We start from the raw sequence: 7,640 nt of genomic DNA, 5'->3' as shown, positions 1-7,640 counted from the left end.
AGCTGTGTTCAAGAATCATCATACTTAACTAGGAGAATCAATAACACTATCTGGATTCTGAGTTCCTAAAGAAGCCAATCATTCTGAATTTCAAAGGATAAAGTGAGATGCCAAAACTGTTCGGAGGCAAAAAAGCTACTAGTCCCGCTCATCTAATTTGGAGCTTAGTTTCATTGATAATTTGGAGTCTATAGTATATTCTCTTCTTTTTATCCTATTTGATTTTCAGTTGCTTGGGGACAAGCAACAATTTAAGTTTGGTGTTGTGATGAGCGGATAATTTGTACGCTTTTTGGCATTGTTTTTGGTATGTTTTTGATATCTTTTAGTTAGTTTTTATTATATTTTTATTAGTTTTTAGTTAAAATTCACTTTTCTGGACTTTACTATGAGTTTGTGTGTTTTTCTGTGATTTCAGGTATTTTCTGGCTGAAATTGAGGGATCTGAGCAAAAATCTGATCCAGAGACTCAAAAGGACTGCAGATGCTGTTGGATTCTGACCTCCCTGCACTCGAAGTGGATTTTCTGGAGCTACAGAAGCCCAATTCGCGCGCTCTCAACGGCATTGGAAAGTAGACATCCTGGGCTTTCCAGCAATATATAATAGTCCATACTTTGCCCAAGATTTGATGGCCCAAACCGGCGTTCAAAGTCACCTACAGAAATCCCAGCGTTAAACGCCGGAACTGGCACCTAAATGGGAGTTAAACGCCCAAACTGGCACCAAAATGGGAGTTAAACGCCAAGAAGAGTCTCTACACGAAAATTACTTCATTGCTCAGCCCAAGCACACACCAAGTGGGCCCGGAAGTGGATTTTTATGTCATTTACTCACCTTTGTACACCTTAGGCTACTAGTTTTCTATATATAGAACCTTTTACTATTGTATTATCATCTTTGGACATCTAGTTCTTAGATCAGATCTTGGTTCTTCTGGTTCCCTCTCTGGGGCCGAAACCAATGATCACTTTTGTTCTTATGTATTTTCAACGGTGGAGTTTCTACACACCATAGATTAAGGTGTGGAGCTCTGTTGTACCTCGAGTATTAATGCAATTACTATTGTTCTTCCATTCAATTCCGCTTGTTCTTTGTCCAAGATATCACTTGTTCTTCAACTTGATGAAGGTGATGATTGACACTCATCATCATTCTCACCTATGAACAAGGTGACTGACAACCACTTTGTTCTACAAAGCATCAAGGCTCTAGTGAATATCTCTTGGATTCTTTAATCGGAATCCTCGTGGTATAGGCAGGACCCGATGGCAGCATTCAAGAGAATCCGGAAGGTCTAAACCTTGTCTGTGGTATTCTGAGTAGGATTCAATGATTGAATGACTGTGACGTGCTTCAAACTCCTGAGGGTGGGGCGTTAGTGACAGACGCCAAAAGAATCAATGGATTCTATTCCGATCTGATTGAAAACCGACAGATGGATTCCGCTATGCTGTGACCAGAGCATATGCAATCGTTTCCAATGAGAGGATGGGAGGTAGCTGCTGACAACAGTGAAACCCTACACGAGCTTTCCATGGAAAGGAGTAAGAAGGATTGGATGAAGACATTAGGAAAGCAGAGAGACGGAAGGGAAGGCATCTTCATACACTTGTCTGAAGCTCTTACACCAATGATATACATAAGTATCTCTATCTTTACTTTCATGTTATTTTCGTTCATCACTATACCCATTTGAGTTTGCCTGACTAAGATTTACAAGGTGACCATAGCTTGCTTCATACCACCAATCTCCGTGGGATCGACCCTTACTCACGTAAGGTATTACTTGGACGACCCAGTGCACTTGCTGGTTAGTTGTGCGAAGTTGTAGTGATCACAATTTCGCGCACCATCAAGCAGACGCGTGACCTGGCAAGAACGCAACCCGCGCTGCCGCGTAAGCCATGCGGCCGCGTCACTTTTCCGCGATCTGTACGGACCAGAAAGCGCTGGAAGTGACTTCTGGGCTACTTTTGACCCAGTTTTTAGCCCAGAATACACAGATTAGAGGCTATAAAGTGGTGGAATGCATGTATTCATAATTATTCACTCATAATTCACTTTCCATGATTTAGATTTAGTTTTGAGAGAGGTTCTCTCCTCTCTCTCTTTAGGATTAGGATTTAGGATTTAGGACTTCTCTTAGTTTTAAGAGTGACTCTCAATCCCAGGTTCAATGTTCTTTTACTTTATGTTTATTTCTTATTTTCAGACATTTGAATGCTTGCTTGTATTAGTTATGTTGCCTATTTGGCCTATGCCACTTTCATGATGATTTTCTTATTTAATGATAATTGAGATATTTTAGTTTATGATTGTTCCTTTTTATTATTCCTAATCTGAGGATATTGTTATTCTAGTAGATTTAGTTTTTCCCCTTTTGGCCTTGGTTAAATAATTGGTAACTCTTGAGTTATCAAACTCATTGTTAGTTGAGAATTGGAATTAATTCATCCACTTAACTTACCTTCATAGTTAGAGGTTAACAAAGTGGGAGAAAAATCCAATTCTCATCACAATTGATAAGGATAACTAGGAAAGGACCTCTAGTTCTTTTACCTTGCCAAAGGTTTATTTTACAGCTATTATTATTTTATTTTACTTGTCATATAATATATTCCCACCTTACTTCCAAAACCCCAATTTTACCTTTTTCATAGCCAATAATAAGAACATACCTCCCTGCAATTCCTTGAGAAGACGACCCGAGGTTTAAATACTCGGTTATCAATTTTAAAGGGGTTTGTTACTTGTGACAACCAAAATGTTTGTACGAAGGGATTTTTGTCGGTTTAGAGACTATATTTACAACGCGACTGTTTTTATGAAGTTCTTTACTGGCAAAAATCCCGACGTCACTTCCATCAAAAGATCTCTATCAGTTTTTAACTGAGTTCTTATAGATCTATGATACTGTTAAGACTAATGGAGTAGATCCTGAAGTCTACAGGCTCATGTTTTTCCCTATTGCTGTAAGAGACAAGGCTAGAACATGGTTGGACTCACAACCTAAAGATAGCTTGGACTTTTGGGATAAGCTGGTCACGACCTTCTTGGCCAAGTTCTTTCCTCCTCAAAAGCTGAGCAAGCTTAGAGTGGATGTTCAGACCTTCAAGCAAAAAGATGGTGAATCCCTCTATGAAGCTTGGGAAAGATACAAGTAGTTGACCAAAAAGTGTCATTCTGACATGCTTTCAGAGTGGACCATTTTGGATATATTCTATGATGGTCTATCTGAGTTCTCTAAGATGTCACTGGACCATTCTGTAGGTGGATCCATTCACCTAAAGAAAACGCCTGCAGAAGCTTAAGAATTCATTGACATGGTTGCAAATAGCCAATTCATATACACCTCTGAGAGGAATCCTGTGAGTAATGGGACGCCTCAAAGGAAGGGAGTTCTTGAAATTGATGCTCTGAATGTCATATTGGCTCAGAACAAAATGTTAACTCAGCAAGTCAACATGATTTCTCAGAGTCTGAATGGATTGCAAAATGCATCCAACAGTACTAAAGAGGCATCTTCTGAAGAAGAAGCCTATGATCCTGAGAACCCTGCAATGGCAGAGGTGAATTACATGGGTGAAGCCTATGGAAACACCTATAATCCCTCATGGAGAAATCATCTAAATTTCTCAGGGAAGTATCAACAAAAGCCCCAACAAGGCTTTAATAATGGTGGAAGAAACAGGTTTAGCAATAGCAAGCCTTTTCCATCATCTTCTCAGCAACAGATAGAGAATTCTGAACAGAGCCCCTCTAGCTTAACAAATATAGTCTCTGATCTATCTAAGGCTACTTTAAGTTTCATGAATGAAACAAGGTCCTCCATTAGAAACTTGGAGGCACAAGTAGGTCAGCTGAGTAAGAAAATCACTGAAACTCCTCCTAGTACTCTCCCAATCAATACAGAAGAGAATCCAAAAAGAGAGTGCAAAGCCATTGATATTATCAAAATGGCCAAATCCAAAGAGGAAGGGGAGGACATGAATCCCAATGAGGAAGACCTCATGGGACGTCCCCCAGACAGAAAGGAGTTTCCTATTGAGGACCTAAAGGAATCTGAGGCTCATATAGAGACGATAGAGATTCTATTAAACTTCCTTCTGCCATTCATGAACTCTGAGAACTATTCTTCCTATGAAGAGGATGAAGATGTAACTGAAGAGAAAGTTGCTCAATATCTAGGAGCTATCATGGAGCTGAATGCCAAGTTGTTTGGTAATGAGACTTGGAAAGATGAACCTCCCTTGCTCATTAGTGAACTAAACACATGGGTTCAGCAAACTCTACCTCAAAAGAAACAAGATCCTGGTAAATTCTTAATACCCTGTACCATAGGCACCATGACCTTTGAGAAGGCTCTGTGTGACCTGGGGTCAAGTATAATTCTTATGCCACTCTCTGTAATGGAGAAACTGGGGATCTTTGAGGTACAAGCTGCAAGAATCTCATTAGAGATGGCAGACAAGTCAATAAAATAAGCTTATGGATTGGTAGAGAACGTGTTAGGGAAGGTTAAAGGCCTTTACATCCCTGCTGATTTCATATTCCTAGACACTGGGAAGAATGAGGATGAATGCATCAACCTTGGAAGACCCTTCCTAGCCACAGCAGGAGCTATGATTGATGTTGACAGAGGAGAGCTAGTCCTTCAATTGAATGGGAACTACCTTGTGTTTAAAGCTCAAGGATCTTCCTCTGCAACCATGGAGAAGAAGCATGAAAAGCTTCTCTCAATACAGAGTCAAACAAAGTCCCCACAATCAAACTCTATGTTTGGTGTTGGGAGGCCACAACTAAACTCTAAGTTTGGTGTTGAACCCCCACATTCAAACTCTAAGTTTGGTGTTGGGAGGTCCTAACAATGCTCTGAACATCTCTGAAGCTCCATGAGAGCTCATTGTCAAGCTATTGACATTAAAGAAGTGCTTATTGGGAGGCAACCCAATTTTTATTTATCTATATTTCTATTATTCTTTTTGGTTTTATTAGGTTTATGATCATGTGGTGTTACAAAACAATTGCAAAAATTAAAAATAGAACAAAAAATAGCAGAAGAAAAAGCACACCTTGGAGGAAGAGCTGTCTGGCGTTTAAACGCTAGAAACAAGCATTTGTCTGGCGTTTAACGCAAGAAACAAGCACCAAGCTAGCATTTAACGCCAGAAACAAGCATTAGGCTGGTGTTAAACGCCAGAAACAGGCTACATTTGGGCGTTTAACGCCAAAAACAAGCTGTAATCTAGCGTTAAACGCCAGGATTGCATACAAAGGGCGTTTTACACGCCTAAAAGGTGCAGGGATGAGAAATCCTTGACACCGCAAGATCTGTGAACCCCACAAGATCACCTCAGGATCTGTGAACCCCACAGGATCCCCACCTACCCCACTTCTCTCTTCTTCACACAATCCAATAACACTATACCCTTCACCAATCACCTCAATCTCTCTTCCCCATTACCCCTTCACCAATCACATCCATCCACTCTTCCCCATAAACCCCCACCTACCTTCAAATTCAAAATCTCTTTCTGACCCAAACCCACCTTAAATGACCGAACCCACACCCCTCTCTCTCCACTATATAAACCCCTCAATCATTCTTCATTTTCACACAACACTACCCTCTCTTCTCCCCCTTGGCCGAAACCCACACATCTATCCCTCTCCTCCATATCTTCTTCTTCTATTCTTTTTCTTTTGCTCGAGGGCGAGCAACTTTCTAAGTTTGGTGTGGTAAAGCATAGCTTTTGTTTTTCTATAACCATTGATGGCACCTAAGACCAGAGAAACCTCAAGAAAGAGGAAAGGGACGATAATTGCTTCCACCTCTAAGTCATGGGAGATGAAGAGATTCATCTCAAAAGCCCATCAAGACTACTTCTATGAAGTTGTGGCCAAGAAAAAGGTGATCCTTGAGCTCCCTTTTAAGCTAAAAAAGGGCGAATATCCGGAGATCCAACAAGAGATTAGAAGAAGAGGATGGGAAGTTCTCTCCAATACCATTCAACAAGTCAGAATCTTAACAGTTCAAGAGTTCTATGCAAATGCATGGATCACTAGGAACCATGATCAAAGCATGAACACAAACCCAAAGAATTGGCTTAAATGGTTCGGGGAAAATGCTTAGATTTTAGTCCGGAGAACGTAAGGTTGGCGTTCAACTTGCCTATGATGCAAGAAGACGCACGCCCCTACACTAGAAGGGTCAAATTTGATCAAAGGTTGGACCAAGTCTTCATCGACATATGTGTGGAAGGAGCTCAATGGAAAAGAGACTCAAAAGGCAAGCCGGTTCAATTGAAAAGACTGGACCTTAAGCCTGTGGCTAGAGGATGGTTGGAGTTCATCCAACGCTCCATCATCCCCACTAGCAACCGATCCGAAGTAACTGTGGATCGGGCCATCATGATCCATAACATCATGATTGGAGAGGAAGTAGAAGTTCATGAAGTCATCTCTCTAGAACTCTACAAGGTAGCCGAAAAGCCCTCCACCTTGGCAAGGCTAGCTTTTCCTCATCTCATTTGCCATCTATGCAACTTAGCTGGAGTTTTCATAGAAGGAGACATCCTCTTTGAAGAGGACAAGCCCATCACTTAGAAGAGGATAGAGCAAACAAGAGAGCCCATTGATGGATCTCAAGAGACGCATGAGGAAGCTCATCATCAAGAAATTCCTGAGATGCCTCAAGGGATGCATTTTCCTCCAAACAACTATTGGGAACAACTCAACACTTCTTTAGAAGGATTGAGTCATGACATGAACCAATTAAGGGTGGAACACTAAGAACACTCCATCATTCTCAATGAGATTAGAGAAGATCAATGAGCTATGAGGGAGGAGCAACAAAGGCAAGGAAGAGACATAGAGGAGCTCAAGAAACACCATTGGTCCTTCAAGAAGAAAGCACCACCATCACTAAGGTGGACTCATTCCTTAACTTCCTTGTTCTTATCTCTCTGTTTTTCAGTTTTTGAGCTTCATGTTTGTCCATGTTTGTGTCTTTATTACATGATCATTACTGTCTAGTGCCTATGTCTTAAGGCTATGAATAATTCCATGAATCCTTCACCTTTCTTAAATGAAAAATATTTTTTTATACAAAAGAACAAGAAGTACAGGAGTTTCGAATTCATCCTTGAAATTAGCTTAATTATATTGATGTGGTGACAATACCTTTTGTTTTCTGAATGAATGCTTAAACAGTGCATATTTTTGATCTTGTTGTTTATGAATGTTAAAATTGTTGGCTCTTGAAAGAATGATGAACAATGAAAAATGTTATTGATAATCTGAAAAATCATGAAATTGATTCTTGAAGCAAGAAAAAGTAGTGAAAAAGAAGAAGCTTGCGAAAAAAAAAGCAAGCTGAAAAAGCCAATAGCCCTTAAAACCAAAAGGCAAGGGTAAAAAGGATCCAAGGCTTTGAGCATCAATGGATATGAGGGCCCAAGGAAATAAAATCCAGGCCTAAGTAGCTAAATCAAGCTGTCCCTAACCATGTGCTTGTGTCATGAAGGTCCAAGTGAAAAGCTTGAGACTGAGTGGTTAAAGTCGTGATCCAAAGCAAAAAGAGTGTGCTTAAGAGCTCTGGATACCTCTAACTGGGGACTTTAGCAAAGCTGAGTCACA

At 40.4% G+C, this 7,640-nt stretch overlaps 1 non-coding gene across 1 annotated transcript; it reads right to left on the bottom strand.

The window, feature by feature from the left end:
• Nucleotides 1-3,088: 3,088 nt before the first annotated feature.
• On the bottom strand, nucleotides 3,089-3,192 carry LOC130949654 (small nucleolar RNA R71). Its single transcript, XR_009073435.1, has one exon. It is a non-coding gene; the product is annotated as a small nucleolar RNA R71 (small nucleolar RNA).
• Nucleotides 3,193-7,640: the final 4,448 nt, after the last annotated feature.

This window comes from Arachis stenosperma, chromosome 1 (genome assembly GCF_014773155.1).
Source record: "Arachis stenosperma cultivar V10309 chromosome 1, arast.V10309.gnm1.PFL2, whole genome shotgun sequence".
NCBI classification, from domain to species: domain Eukaryota; kingdom Viridiplantae; phylum Streptophyta; class Magnoliopsida; order Fabales; family Fabaceae; genus Arachis; species Arachis stenosperma.
This window is presented reverse-complemented; position numbering and strand designations above follow the sequence as displayed.